This window comes from Dioscorea cayenensis, chromosome 1 (genome assembly GCF_009730915.1).
Source record: "Dioscorea cayenensis subsp. rotundata cultivar TDr96_F1 chromosome 1, TDr96_F1_v2_PseudoChromosome.rev07_lg8_w22 25.fasta, whole genome shotgun sequence".
NCBI lineage: Eukaryota > Viridiplantae > Streptophyta > Magnoliopsida > Dioscoreales > Dioscoreaceae > Dioscorea > Dioscorea cayenensis.
Window position 1 is genome coordinate 6,728,655 of NC_052471.1, and position 16,240 is coordinate 6,744,894.

Genomic DNA, 16,240 nt, shown 5'->3' on the forward strand with positions numbered 1-16,240 from the left:
CTACTCCCTGTGGATTCGATACCCGCTCATCCGGGATTATTACTTTGACAAACCCGTGCACTTGCGGGATATACGCAAGGGGACCTTGTCAAGTTTTTGGCGCCGTTGCCGGGCAGTAGGCGTTTAGAGATACTTTGCACTTTGTTTTCTTAGCTATTTCACCATACATTCTATTTCATATCTTCTTATTCTATCATCGTTCTAATTTCTTTTTTTTTTCTTTTTGGGTGCAGCTCCAGGTTATGACCCGAGGGAATGCCTTAATATTGATTGAAGGAGATCCTGAGCTTGAACGTACACTTAGAAGAAAAGGGAAAGAGCCTGTGCAAGAACAGTCTAATTTAGCTGATTTGGAAGTGGAAGGATCTGAAAACATGGCAGATTAGAATGAACAACAACAGACATTATCTGATTATGCTAGACCTTCAGTGTTGGGGACACAATTGAGCATTGTGCATCCCTCGATTACAGCTCAGAACTTTGAGTTGAAGCCGGCATTCATCCACATGTTGCAGCAATCCACACAGTTCAACGGTTTGGCTGATGAGGATCCAAACAGTCATATAGAGAGTTTTCTCAAGGTGTGTGATATGCTGAAGATAAACGGAGTGACAGATGATGCCATCAAGTTGAGAGCCTTCTCATTTTTCCTAAAGGAGAGAGCGAAGCAGTGGCTACACTCATTACCTTGAGCATCGATTACCACATGGGAGGAGATGGTAGAAGCTTTTCTTGCCCGTTATTTCCCTCCCGAAAAATCTGCAAAGTTGAGGAATGAGATCTCATCCTTTATTCAGTTGGAATTGGAGTCTCTATTTGAGACATGGGAAAGGTTCAAGGAACTCCTGAGAAAGTGCTCGCAACACGGATTTCCGGAGTGGATGATTGTTCAGACCTTTTACAATGGTTTGAATCTGAGTACAAGGCAACTCTTGGATGCGGCAGCAGGAGGTACCTTAGGTAGCAAGACCCCAGATGAGGCCCATCAGTTAATTAAAGAAATGGGGCTAAACAGCTACCAATGGGATGCTAGGGAGAAGAAAAAGGTGGCCGGTCTCCATGAAATAGATGCGGTAACTTCATTGGCAGCTCAAGTGAAAAATTTGAGGAAGAAGTTAGATCTTCTAACTTCAAATAGAGTGGCGGTCGTGACTAATTGCACCGGGTGTGGTGGAGGACATGCTCCCTCCGATTGCCCGATCTCTATCGGTGATGTTTCTTCGGTGGAGAACATTGATTTTGTAGGTAATGGCATCAGACCTCAAGGAAACCTATATAGCAATACCTACAATTCTGGTTGGAAGAATCATCCCAATTTCTCATGGAGTAATCAGGGTACGCAAAAGGCCATGGAGTCACCGGGTTTCCAACAACAACAACAAGCCCCTCAGGTGGAAAATAGAGTCTCAGGTTTGGAAACCCGTTGAATGACTTAGAGAAGCACTTGACTAGATGTGTGCAATATGCAAATACAAGATTTGAATCAGTCGAGGCATGATTGTGAAGTCTCTCTTTGAAAGGCCACATGGAAGCTTGCCGAGCAATACAGAGACCAACCCTAGAGAGCACGTGAAGATGATCACTTTGAGAAGTGGTTATGAGGTTAAAGGTAGGCTTCCTAGTGAGAAGCCAAAGGAACACGCACCCGAGGTTATAGAGGTAGAAGAGGGAACAAGCAAGGAGAAAGAGATGGCACCCCCACCTTTCAAGCCAAGAATCCCTTATCCCTCTAGATTGAAAGATGACCGAGGGGATGAACAGTACAAGAAGTTCCTGAGTTTGTTCAAGCAACTCCATATCAATATTCCTTTTGTTGAGGCATTGGCCCAAATGCCTAAGTATGCAAAGTTCTTGAAAGACTTGTTGACCATAAAGAGGAAGTTGGAGGAAAGTGCTTCAGTGATTTTAGATGCTTCATGCTCGGCGGTATTGCAAAAGAACATGCCGAACAAGAAGAAAGACCTGGGAAGCTTCATTATTCTGTGTAATATTGGCAATCTAGGTGAGGAAATTGCATTGGTGGACTCAGGGGCCAGTATCAACGTTATGCCATACACCTTCTTTCAAAAGCTAGGCTTGGGCGAGCCTAGGCCTACTCGGATGACTTTGCAACTAGCGGACCGAACAGTGCGACATCCGAGAGGCATCATTGAAGACATGCTTGTCAAGGTGGACAAGTACATTTTTCCGGTTGACTTTGTAGTGCTAGACGTCGACGAGGATGCAGATGTACCTTTGATACTTGGGAGACCGTTCTTGCGGACTTCCAAGGCATTGATTGACATGGATGGTGGAGAGCTAACTTTGAGGGTTGGAGATGATAAGCTCACATATCGCCTTGCTGAAGCCATGCGGCATTCTCTTGATTTCGATGATACTTTATACTTTCTAGACACTACTGATGAGATTGTTGATGAATACATGCAGGAAATGTTCAATCCGGACCCATACAAGGGTTTGTTCGACCAAGAGGAGGATTATGAAGAAGTAATGATGCTTGGTTTGACGCAAGAAGTACCATCTACCCTTGGGATCTTGAAGAAGGTGCTACAGAAAATGAAGAAGTCTAGGAGATGCCATCGAAAACACTCCAAGGCTGTTGGAGACATACGTGAACCGAAGAAGTTGGATGAACCATTGTTAGCCGTTCTGAAGCCCGATAATTCACCTTCTACCCTCAAGAGGCTTTGCACATCATGCTTTCGAGCCATGGGTAAAAGGGCAACCTTCATTCATAAGCCCTCGTGAGGTAAGACAAGGTACGTCAAGCTTAGTGACGTTAAACAAGCGCTTCTTGCAAGGCAACCCAAGTGTTTACTGTTTTCTTATCTTCTAGTTTAGTTTGTTTGCATGAATAATTTGTTCAGTGTTGGTGTCTTGATTTTTAGATGCTTGTACTGAGATTTTCTTGTGGGCTTTGAATATTCATCATGTGTTTTCATGTGGAATTGGCGAAGTTATGTTGTTTGAGCTTTATTCCATGTTTTTTTAGTTTGGTAAAAACTTGTATACTAGGGCGGGGCTACGAGTGTGTAAACATGTTCGAAACTTTCTGCGGAGCATGTAGGTTTTCTAAGGCATCCGAGTGAAGGCCTGCGCGTGTGGAATTTCCATGCCTGCGTGGATTGTATTGCGAGCTCATCCGAGAGAAGGCACAGGGGCGTGCGGCTGCCCTTGTGAACGACCATGTGAATATCGCACGCCCATGGGTAATTTCTGCACGGGCGTGTGAATTCCTGCAGAGCTTGGCCGATTATCCAGAGAGCACACAGGGGTGTGAACTAGCCCCTGTGGGCGACCTTGTGACAAGTGCATGGGCGTGGGTAATTTCCGCATGCCCGTGTGAAACTCTGCACAGGAGCCTTATTCATCCTGAGAAGACACAGGGGCGTGTGGGTACCCTTGTGGGTTGGGCATGTGAATGCTCACGCCCGTGTGGAATTTCCGCACGGGTGTGTGGAACACTTAGCGATTTTCCTCGGAGGTCCAGAGAAGCCACAGGGGCATGCTGCTGCCCCTGTGGCAGGGGCGCACGGGCGTGGGTGTTTTCCACATGCCCATGGGAGAGTGTTCATAGACATTGAGGTGTTTTCCCGAGAACGCACAGGGGCGTGTGTACGCCCCTGTGGCTCTCTCATAATGAGGCACACAGGCGTGGGTAATTTCTGCACGCCCGTATGGATGCACAGAATGCCAAGGAGCGCGATTTCTTTTTAAAGAAGAATAGCTTCTCTCCATCTTTACGTCTTCTAGTCCTCCGAAAACACTCTCAGATCATTTCCCGACTTCATAGCACCAATTTGGTGGGATTTTTTGCGAGGTTTTCCGGCCGGTTCTTGATTTTCTCATTCCATATCATCGGTAAGCCCTTTTTATGATTTTCTTCGCAAATTCATGGTTTCCATCGATGAATTTAGAGAAAAATGCTTCGTTTCTCCAATTAGAAAGATTATTTGTGTTTTAGAACGAAGAAGAGGTAATTTCACGGTGTATTTTTGGAGTTTTAAGGCACGGCCGTGCGGCTTTCACGCCCCGTGGATCCACATGGGCGTGCGGAAATTCCACACGACCGTGTGGATTTCTGCAGCGTTAGTTGATCAATTTGTTTGATCGATTTCGTTTCAAATTTTGTAGATTATGGCACTTCGGCCGAAGAAGCAAGCTGATAAGAGTCCGCGTGAGTCATCCCCTGAGACTGTGGCCATGAGTTTCGCGATTCCACAGCATCAGGTTCGCTATGAGCGCTTGTCAAGACTCCGGTTCGGATAGACTCGATTCCTGGACATGAGTATACTGAGAGATCTATAGCAGGGAGATGAGCTCGCTGATGAGGTCGAGGATCTCATTTCAGCAGGTGGTTGGAGGCATTTATTGACGATTAGAGAGCCAGCCATCCGAGAGTTCGCACTGGAGGTGCTATCATCATTCGAGTTTCGACAGTTTGGACACCATTTAGTTTAGAGCACTTGGATACCACCAAAGCTTGAGCATCACTCAGTTTTCAGTTCTTCTTGGCTTGTATGATTAGGCATTCACTGACATTGAAAAGTACACTCAGTTACCGACTGATTACCCTGGAGCATTGACTCCGCAGAGAACTTACAGAGTAGTATATGGTTAGGGTCAGTACGAGCCGGGGGTGTCCAAGGCCACGTGCCTTTCCCGACCTGCATACAGATATTTACATGCCATCATGAGTAGGTCAGTGAATGGCCGTGGTGACAGCACTGGTGTTCTGAGCTGGCAGGAGCTTTTATACTTGTACTCAATGGTGCAGCACGTACCGATTCACTTAGGACACATCTTGGCAGAGTACATCAGACATCAGAGGCATTATGCTAGACTGGGAGTGATCTTCTCGGGCCCCTACATTACAAGATTAGTGCTGGGCATGGGTCTCTTGGATTCGATTCGTGGGGCAGAGAAGACAAGTATACCTACCACCCTGAGTTTAGAGACACTGAGATTGATGGGCATGGTCAGCAGAGTTCGGACAGTTTATACTTTGGTGCTACAAGCTCCAGAGATAGCTGAGGATGAGGGTGATCATGCTGAGGCTTCCCAGCCTGCCCCCAAGCCTCAGCCAGCACCGATGGAGACCGAGACACCTCCGGCGGCAGAGGACACACCCCCCGTGCGTATGTTGTCACCATCTCGAGCCCATGATCGCTTTGAGAGGCTCAAGAATACGGTGGGAGTAATTCGGGCAGAGGTGGCCGAGGTTCAAGCAGAGATTGCCGAGATTAGGGTTACGCTGGGTCACTCATTACATAGAGTTTCATGAGTGCGTTTTGACGTATTACGGCAAATCTTAGGCGAGGGCGTCGCTTCATTATTTGTCTTGCGTCCGAGGGACTCCTCGAGCTCCCTCGGCACCTCCGGCATCCCCATCACCTATTCTAGCACCACAGGAACCACCATATGCTTCTCCACCACGGCCCGTGAGGAGGAGCCGGCAGAGCATGACACCCGACATTTGACTTTATTTTTTTACGCATTTTTCTTTATTTTGCATTTTATTTTTAGACTTGTTCAGTGAGAAAGGATTCTCCTTACGAGTTTATTTTTCATTTTGCAATTCGAGTTGTATTCATTGCTTTATCTTTTATATACTCGAGTTATTTTGTTTTTATTGAGCTTCATTTGAACCCCCCTCATGTATGCGTGCAGATGGTCTTGTCATCTTGGGAATTGAGACATTGTCATGGGCACGGCTGACAAGCTCCCCTTGTGTATATCCATGAAGTGCGAGGTTTGTCGAGTAATAATCCGGGTGGCGGGTATCAAATCCACAGGGAGTAGGGAATAAAACAACTTAATTCGCTTTTTAGCCATGTGAAAGATCAGTAGTGATAATTGTGACAATGATTCAATTCTCAAAAGTAAAAGCAACAAGTAAGAGAGACGAGTAAAGGAGGAGGTAAGGCAATCGATAAAGATGGGGTACTCGGATAATGCTCCGCGTAGGATAATTGTTTTAAGTGTAAGAACCCTCTATTATGCTTCCTAATCAATGCAATGGTGAGTCGTGGAAATCCTTAATTACATAGTCCCAAATCTAAGGTCAACTATGCCTAACTCTATACATGTCCCCGAGGAGAGATTAGATAACCTCTCAACCTCGCACTCGCATAGAGTTGCAATGAGCCCTAGGGATTCCAAGTGATAAATTTCTTCCTAATTATAGACCTAACCCTTTGGTCCAGGTGGAAGGTCCCTAACCATGATTAAGCCCTACATACTAAGATCACCTCAACGCTTCACTCCATTGCACAAGCAACTAAGCCGCAGTGGAAGTTCATCCCTTAGACCATTCACTTTATTATGGCCACAATGAACTCGAGGTACGGAGGTAGAATCTATCACGTCGGAGGGGAAAGGGGACGCTCCTGTACCTCTCGACTCACCCTCTCAACCCTCTCGAACCTAGCTTTGTCTAAGCTCGTGGTGTATCACTCACTCACAAGGTTACCAACGAGAACTCTCAACCCTAGTGTCACTCTAGGGGAAATGTTCATACAATCAAGCATTCAAGATTGGAACTCACAATTAACATCAATTAATTGAAAGCATAATAAAGAGATTCAATGAAACAAATACATCCTAGGGTTCACAAATACCCAAGTACCCACTAGGGATTTAGCTCTCCATGGAGCTAAGTACAATCAAAGAAATAGAATGTAAAAGCAATGAATCCATAGAAAACCCCCTTGATGGTCATGTCGATGGTCTTGTGGAGGGTCCTCAACTCGTCACAAGGGATCCTTTGTCTGGCCTAGGATAGAACTCGCCGGATCGGTGCCGACGAAAGCTCTCCCAATAACCTTCTTCCAAATGATGCGCGATGTCAGAGCCGTAGAACCTCTACAAAACCCTAGCTAAGACCCCTCAAAACCCTAGTCGAAGCCCTCTATCAAGTTGGGGAAAAGATGGAAAAAAGAATACTAAAATTGGGGCTGAATCGGCTTGAATTAGGGCTGGAATCGGGCGACCACACGGGCCTGTGGATTTTACACACGCCCATGTGGAATTTCCTCACGGTCGTGTATAATTTCCACACGCCTGTGTGTATTCTCTGAATTCCTGGTTTCTTGGCCGACTGTAAACAGTAACTGCTACAGTGATTGCTACAATACTCTACCAAAAAAAATACTCATGAATCCACTTTTCATCGAGGTAACATAAACGGGCACACGTTTATGCCATGGATCGCTTTGCTTCTTCAATGACGGATAAGTTGATGGAGATCTTGTTCTATGTGCATAAGTCAGAATGCTTGAGTTTGACTTCCCTTGTGCCCCTCCAAATGGTTGTGCTAACTCAAATACGGGTAGGTTGGCACACACTCTAGCATCTCGCACCTGACTCATATCTTCGCGTTTGAACTTTAGCAAGATTTCCTCCAAAATCGGTGCATTGTGATCCACATTGGCTTCTTTCCTTCATAATTGGTTTCACAACCCAACCTGCATAAAAGTAACATAAAAACACACATATTAGTGTAAAAAGCCAAGAAAAGTAATGCTCAACATAAGGAAAGAATGCTTCGCATTCATATCGCACAAGCACTTATCAAACTCCCCCACACTTAAGCTTTTGCTTATCCTCAAGGAAAAATTAAACATTCTATGCATCAATGAAGAAAATATTAAAAGTGCTTGGCCTTAGGTTCACCAAAGTATACAAAGAGAGCATTCTACAAGTAAGGAAAATTTCAACACTAAATATGAAAGATCAAAGCTCTAGCTAAAAACTTGAATCAAAAAGGACAACAAACCCGAAATCGTGTACGTGTGTGAACTCACTCAAAACAACCCAAGGTATACTCCTCAAAGTTCTAAGTACAAGGGACTTATTTATCAACAAAAGTGACAACACTTTTAAAGATGGTAGTAGCTTCACACATCCTCTAAGGTAGCCCTTTCCAAAGCGGCCGCTAAAGTGGCTTTCACACTTTCGAGGTGGTAGCTCTTTCTACCGGAGTAGTGCTTAGGCACTTGGCAATGCGAGCTTCACAACCCGTTGGAACCTTACTCTCAAGGAATTATCTTCACCAAATGTGACACTAGGAGTCAGGGGGGTATTGTTTCAATTGCTTCTCCCACATTTGAACTTCATTAATATATATTTTGAGTGAGCTTGCATGTGTACATTGGGGACAATGTACAACTTCAGTGTGGGGGCGAGTTTCATAGTGCACACATCCTTTTTTATTGTTCTTGATTGATATACATGCTCACATAGCCAATGGCAGTTCACCTTAGTTACAATGATTGTATTCTTGAGTTTAGGAGAAATTTTAACATTGAATGTTTTCATGCTCTAGTTCTTGCTTGAATTTCTAGGATTTTTTACCCGATTTACACTCAGTGCACTGCTCATTCTTTAAACTCTATTGGAAACTCATGTTTGATGTTAAAGGGACTAGTTATAGTTGTTTCTTGTGTTAAATTAAAAAAAAAATGGAAAATGAAAAGAAAGAACAAAATAGTTTTATTGTTTATTTGTGCTTGTTGGGTGGAAAGAGCTACCATCTATGAAGTATGAAACTACTCTCTTAAGTCAGATACTAGCTATGCCCTATTGAGAGAAAGAGCTATATCATAGGATGAGTGAAAGCTACCACTCCAGTAGAAAGTGCTACCACCTTGAAAGTGAGAAAGCCACCTTAGCGGCTGCTTTGGAAAGGGCTAACTTAGAGGATGTGTGAAGCTACTACCATCTTTGAAATTGTTGTCACTTTTGTAGATAAATAAGTCCCTTGTACTTAGAACTTTGAGGAGTATACCTTGGGTTGTTTTGAGTGAGTTCACACACGTACACGATTTCGGGTTTGTTGTCCTTTTTTATTCAAGTTTTTAGCTAGAGCTTTGATTTTTTGTATTTAATGGTGAAATTTCCCTTACTTGTAGAATGCTCTCTCTGTACACTTTGGTGAACCTAAGGCCAAGCACTTTCAATATTTCCTTCATCTATGCACAGAATGTTTAATTTTTGCTTGAGGACAAGCAAAAGCTTAAGTGTGGGGGAGTTTGATAAGTGCTTGTATGTTATGAATGTGAAGCATTCTTTCCTTGTGTTGAGCATTACTTTTCTCGGGTTTTTACACTAATATGTGTGTTTTTATATTACTTTCGTGCAAGTAGGGTTGTGAGGCCGAGTATGAAGGAAAGAAGCCAATGTGGATCATAATGCACTGATTTTGGAGGAAATCATGCTAAGGTTCAAACGCGAAGTAATAGGTCAGGTGCAAGATTCTAGAGTGTGTGCCAACCTCCTCGTATTTGAGTTAGCACAACCATTTGGAGGGGCACAAGGGCAGTCACGCTCAAGTATTCTGACTTATGCACATAGAACAAGATCTCCACCAACTTGTCCGTCATAAAAGAAGCAAATTGATCCACAACGTGAACGTGTGCCCGTTTGCGTCACCTAGATGAAAGTATGGACTCGGGAAGTATTTTAGGCCAGGTATTGTAGCATAATAGTGTAGTGAAAGCACTGTAGCAACACTGTTCACAGAAGGTTGAGAAAATAGAAATTCAGAGAATCCACATGGACATGTGGAAATTAAACACGCCCGTGTGGAAATTCCACATGGGCATGTGAAAAATCCACAGGCCCATGTGGTCGCCCGATTCCAGCCCTATTTAAAGCCGATTCAGCCCCGATTTCAGCATTCTTTTCTCCATTCGCCAACTTGAGAGAGGGTTTCAGCTAGGGTTTTGAGAGGTATTGGCTAAGGTTTTGGGGAGGTTCTATGGCTCCGACATCGTCATTCATGAGGAAGAAGGTTGGTAGGGGAGCTTCCGTCGAGGCGTATCCTATGCCAGACAAGGGAATCCTTGGACGATGATAAGTGCTTGTGCGATACGAATGCGAAACGTTCATTCCTTATGTTGAGCATTACTTTTTTCGGGTTTTTACACTAATATGTGTGTTTTTATGTTACTTTTATGCAGGTAGGGTTGTGAGGCCGAGTATGAAGGAAATAGCCCAATGTGGATCATAATGCATCTATTTTGGAGGAGATCTTGTTATGGTTCAAACGCGAAGACATAGGACAGGTGTGAGATGCTAGAGTGTGTGCTAACCTCCTCGCATTCGAGTGAGCACATCCATTTGGAGGGGCACAAAGGCAGTCACACTCGAGCATTCTGACTTATGCATATAAGAACAAGAGCTCCACCAACATGTATATCATTGAAGAAACAAGTGATTCACGATGTGAACATGTGCCCGTTTGCGTTACCCCGATGAAAGTATGGAATTGGGAAGTTATTCAAGCCGAAGATGAGCGAGGCAGCTGCGGCAAATGCTTGTAGCAAAGACCTGCATCCACAGCCGGCCTAGAAATCAGAGAAACAGAGAATCCACACGGTCATGTTGAAATTATCCACGCCCATGTGGAAATTCCGCATGGGCGCGTGTAGCATCCACGCCCGTGGAGTTACCCGATTCCAACCCTATTTAAATCTGATTCAGCCCCGATTTTGGTATTCTTTTCTCCATCTTTTCCCCAACTTGAGAGAGGGCTTCGGCTAGGGTTTTAAGCGGTATTGGGTAGGGCTTTGGAGTGGTTCTATGGCTCTGATATCGCGCGTCGTTTGGAAGAAAGTTATTGGGAGAGCTTTCGTCGGCATCGATCCGTTGAGGTGTATCCTAGGCTGGATAAAGGATCCCTTGCGACGAGTAGAGGACTCTCCACAAGACCATCGACACGACCAATGAGGGGGTTTCTTTATGGATTTATTGCTTTTACATTCGATTTCTTTGATTGTACTTAGGTCCATGGAGAGCTAAACCCCTAGTGGGTACTTGGGTGATTGTGAACCCTAGGATGTATTCGTTTCATTGAACTTCTTTATTATGCTTTCAATAAATTGATGTTTATTGTGAGTTCCAACCTTGAATGGTTAATTGTATGAACATTTCCCTTAGAGTGACACTAGGATTGACAGTTCTTGTTGGTAACCTTGTGAGTGAGTGACACACCACGAGCATTAGACAAAGCTAGGTTGGAGAGGGTTGAGAGGGTGAGTCGAGAGGTACAGGAGCGGCCCCTTTCCCCTCCGACGTGATAGATTCTACCTCCGTTCCTTGAGTTCTTTGTGGCCATAATAGATTGAATGGTCTTAGGGATGAACCTCCGCTGGGACCTAGTTGCGCGTGCAATGGAGTGAAGCGTTGAGGGGATCTTAGTATCTAGGGCTTAATTGTGGCTAGGGACCTTCCGCCTGGACCAAAGGGTTAGGTCTATAATTAGGAAGCGATTTATCACTTGGAATCCCTAGAGCTCATTGCAACTTTATTTGAGAGCGATGTTGAGAGGTTATTTAATCTCTCCTCCGGGACATGAATAGAGTTAGGCATAGTTGACCTTAGATTTTGGAATATGTATGTAAGGATTTCCACGACTCTCCATTGCATTGATTAGGAAGCATAATAGAGAGTTCTTGCACTTGAAGTTATTATCCTAGGTGAAGCATCATCCGAGTACCCCATCTTTATCGATTGCCTTACCTCCTCCTTACTTTTGCTCTCTTACTTGTTGCTTTTAATTGTTGAGAATTAAATCATTATCACACTTATCATTGTTGATACTCCACATAGCTAAGAATCTAATTAAGTGTCTTTACTCCCTACTCCCTGTGGATTCGACCCCGCTCACCCGGGATTATTACTTTGACAAACCCGTGCACTTGAGGGATATACGCAAGGGGACCTTGTCAAGTTTTTAGCGCCGTTGCCGGGGAGCTAGGCGTTTAGAGATACTTTGCACTTTGTTTTTTATCTATTTCACCACACATTCTATTTCATATCTTCTTATTCTATCATCGTTCTGATTGTCTTTTTCTTTCTTTTTGGTGCAGCTCCAGGTTATGACCCGAGGGAATCCATCAATATTGATTGATGGAGACCCTGAGCTTGAACGTACACTTAGAAGAAAAGGGAAAGAACCTCTGCAAGAATAAACACTATCTGATTATGCCAGACCTTCAGTGTTGGGGACACAATCGAGTATTGTGCGTCCCCCAATTACAGCTCAGAACTTCGAGCTAAAGCCGACATTCATCCATATGCTACAGCAGTCCGCATAATTCAACGGTTTGGCCGATGAGGATCCAAACAGTCACATAGAGAGCTTCCTCGAGGTGTGCGACATGCTATATATAAATGGTGTGACGGATGATGCCATCAAATTGAGAGCCTTCCCATTTTCCTTAAAGGGGAGAGCAAAGCAATGGCTACAATCATTACCTAGAGCATCAATCACTACATGGGAGGAGATGGTAGAAGCTTTTCTAGCCCGTTATTTCCCTCACGGAAAATCAGCAAAGCTTAGGAATGAGATCTCATCCTTTATGCAGTTGTAATTGGAGTCTCTATTTGAGACATTGGAAAGGTTCAAGGAACTCCTGCGATAGTGTCCGCAACACGGATTCCCGGAGTGGATGATTGTTCAAACCTTTTACAATGGTTTGAACCCGAGTACAAGGCAACTCTTGGATGCGGCGGCATGAGGTATCTTAGGTAGCAAGACCCCCAATGAGGCTCGTCAATTGATTGAGGAATTGGGGTTAAATAGCTACCAGTGGAACGCTAGGGAGAAGAAAAAGGTGGCCGGTCTCCATGAAATTGATGTGGTAACTTTATTGGCGGCCCAAGTAGAGAGTTTGAGTAAGAAGCTAGATCTTATAGCTTCGAATAGAGTTGTGGCCGTGACCAATTGCACCGGTTGTGGTGGAGGACATGCTCCCTCCGATTGCCCAATCATCATTGGTGATGTTTCTCCAGTTGAGAACGTTGACTTTGTAGGTGATGGAATGAGACCTCAAGGGAATCCATACAGCAACACCTACAATTCAGATTGGAAGAATCATCCCAACTTTTCATGGAGTAATCAAGGACCACAGAAGACCATGGGGCCATCGGGTTTCCAACAACAACAAGCCCCTCAAGTGGAAAACAAAATTTCAGGCTTGGAAACCCGAATGATGGATTTGGAGAAGCACTTGGCTAGATTTGTTCAATCGGCAAATACAAGGTTTGAATCAGTCCAGGCTACACTTCGCAATCACACCGCCTCCTTGCACAACCTTGAAAATCAAGTGGGGCAAATTGCGAAGTCTCTCTCCGAAATGCCACATGGAAGTTTACCAAGCAACACGGAAACCAATCTTAGAGAACATGTGAAGGCGATCACTTTGATAAGTGGTCGTGAGGTTGAAGGGAGGCTTCCGAGTGAGAAGATGAAAGAACAGGCATCCGAGGTTGTAGAGGTTGAGGAGGGAGCAAACAAAGAGAAAGAGGTGGCACCCCCACCATTCAAGCCAAAAATCCCTTATCCCTCTAGATTGAAGAATGACCAAGGGGATGAAGAGTATAAGAAGTTCATAAGTTTGTTCAAGCAACTCCACATCAATATTCCTTTTATAGAGGCATTGACTCAAATGCCTAAGTACGCGAAGTTCCTAAAAGACCTATTGACCAACAAGAGGAAATTGGAGGAGAGTGCTTCAGTGGTGCTTGATGCTTGATGCTCGGCGGTGTTGCAAAAAAACATGCCGAACAAGAAGAAAGACCCGGGAAGCTTCATCATTCCGTGTAACATCGGCAACTTAGGTGAGGAAATGGCATTGGCGGATTCAGGGGCGAGCATCAACGTCATGCCATATACTTTCTTCCAAAAGCTAGGCTTGGGTAAGCCTAGACCTACTCAGATGACTTTACAATTAGCGGACCGAATGGTACGACATCCGAGAGGCACTATTGAAGACGTGCTTGTCAAGGTGGACAAGTACATTTTTCCAGTTGACTTTGTAGTGCTAGATGTCGATGAGGATGCAGATGTACCATTGATACTTGGGAGACCGTTTTTGCGGACTTCCAAAGCATTGATTGACATAGACGGCGGAGAGCTCACATTGAGAGTTGGAGACGACAAGCTCACATACCGCCTTGCTGAAGCCATGTAGTATTCTCTCGATTTTGATGATACTCTATACTTTATAGACACTACTGATGAAATTGTTGATGAATATATGCAGGAAATGTTCAACCCGGATCTGTATGAAGGTTTGTTCGACCAAGAGGAGAGCAATGAAGAAGTAATGATGCTTGGTTCGACTGGAGAAGAAACATCTACCCCAGGGATCTTGAAGAAGGTGCTCCAGAAAATGAAGAGGGCTCAGAGACACCACCGAAAACGCTCCAAGACTGTTGGAGATGTAAAAGAGCCAAGGAAGTTGGAGGAACCATTGCTAGGTGGTCCGAAGCCCGAGAGTACACCCCTACCCTCAAGAGACTTTGCTCATCATGCTTTCAAGCCATGGGTAAGAGGGCAACCTTCATTTATGAACCCCGTGAGGTAAGGAAGATATGTCAAGCTTTAGTGACATTAAACAAGCGCTTCTTGGGAGGCAAACCCAAGTGTTTCATCAGTTTTTAGTATCTTTCAGTTTAGTTGTTTACATGAATAAACTGTTAAGTGTTGGTGTTTCAATTTTTTTTGAGTGCTTGTACTGTGATTTTGTTGTTGGTTTTTAAAAAGAATTCATTGTGTGTTTTGTTGAGAATTGGCGAAGGTTGGTCGTTTGAGTTCTATTTCATGTTTTTATCTGGTAAATTTTGCATACTAGGGTAGGCTCTGAGTGTGTAAACATGTTCAGAATATTTCTGCAGAGCCTGCAGGTTTTTCTAAGTCATCCAGAGAAAACACACGGGCGTGTGGAATTTCCATACCCCAGTGGGTGTATACTGCGAGCTCATCCAGAGAAGGCACAGGGGCGTGCACACGCCCGTGGGTAATTTCCGCACGGGCGTGTGAATTCTTGCAGAGTTGTGCAGATTTTCCCGAGAACACACAGGGGCGTGGACTCGCCCCTGTGGGCGACCTTGAGAATCACACACGGGCGTGGGTAATTTCCACACGCCCGTGCAAAACTCTGCAGAGGAGTCTTTCCATTCCGAGAAGACACAGGGGCGTGTGGCTGCCCCTGTGAGTTGGGCATGTGAATGTCCACGCCCGTGTGGAATTTCCGCACGGGCGTGTGTATGACTTGATATTATTCTCGGATTTCCAGGGAAGCCACAGGGGCGTGCGTCTTCCCCTGTGGGTCTGGCGCACGGGCGTGGATATTTTCCGCACACCCGTGGGAAATCGTTCTAAGTCAGTGAGAGTTTTTCCCGAGAGCGCGCAGGGGCATGCGTACGCCCCTGTGGAGCTTTTGAAGTGAGGCACACGGGCGTGGGGAATTTCCACACGCCAGTGTGGATGCACAGAATGTCAAAAGTTGCGAGTTTTGTTTAAAAGAGGATGATTTCTCTCCCTCTTCATGACTCCTTTTTCACTTGAAAACACTCCCACAATACACTCCTAGTCCATTGCGCCAGTTTGGTTGGATTTTAGCAAAGTTTTCCGGCCGGCTCTTCATTTTGTCACTTCTCCTCATCGGTAAATCCCTTTTTATCATCTTCTTCGTCAATTCATGATTTCTATCGATTAATCTGGTTAATAATGCTTCGTTTCTTCAATTGGAACAATGATTTATTTTTAGAACGAAGTTAGAAATATTATTGAGTTGTATTTTTGTATTGTTGATGCGTGGTCGTGAGGTTCTCACGCCCCGTGAATCCACACGGGCGTGCGGAAATTCCACACGACCGTGTGTATTTCTGCAATATTGTTTTATCAACTTGTTTGACCAATTTTGTTTAAATTTTGCAGATCATGGCACCTAGGTCAAAGAAGTAAGCTGATAATAGGCCACGTGAGTCATCCTCTGAGCCCGAGGGCATGCGATTTGCGATTCCCGAACATCAGGTCCATTATGAGCAATTGTCGAGATTCTATTTCAGACAGACTCGATTTATGGACACTACTATACCGCGGGAGCTTCAGCAGGGTGATGAGTTCGCCGATGAGATCGAGGATCTAGTTTCAGAAGGCGGTTGGCGGCAGTTGCTGACTATTAGAGAGCCAGTCATCCGATGAATCGGCTCGCTCTAGACCATCGAAAATAAATAAAATAGCTCCTGCCGACTCAAAACACCTGTGCTGTCACCTTGACCGCTCACTGATCTACAAAGCACTATATGTATGTATCTGTAGCATGGCTAGGACAGGCATGTGGCCTTAGACACTCGTGTCTTGTACTGACCCTGTCCACATAAATCCTGTACACCCTCTAAGGAGTCAAGCTGCCAGGATAATCAGTCGGTAACCGGTCATACTCCT

General features: G+C 44.7%; 2 non-coding genes across 2 annotated transcripts; both read right to left on the reverse strand.

Moving 5' to 3' along the window:
* Window positions 1-764: 764 nt before the first annotated feature.
* LOC120267997 lies at window positions 765-871 on the reverse strand. Its single transcript, XR_005538673.1, has one exon. It is a non-coding gene; the product is annotated as a small nucleolar RNA R71 (small nucleolar RNA).
* Window positions 872-12,338: 11,467 nt separating this feature from the next.
* On the reverse strand, window positions 12,339-12,445 carry LOC120267201. The gene has a single exon (XR_005538418.1). It is a non-coding gene; the product is annotated as a small nucleolar RNA R71 (small nucleolar RNA).
* Between the last annotated feature and the right edge of the window lie 3,795 nt (window positions 12,446-16,240).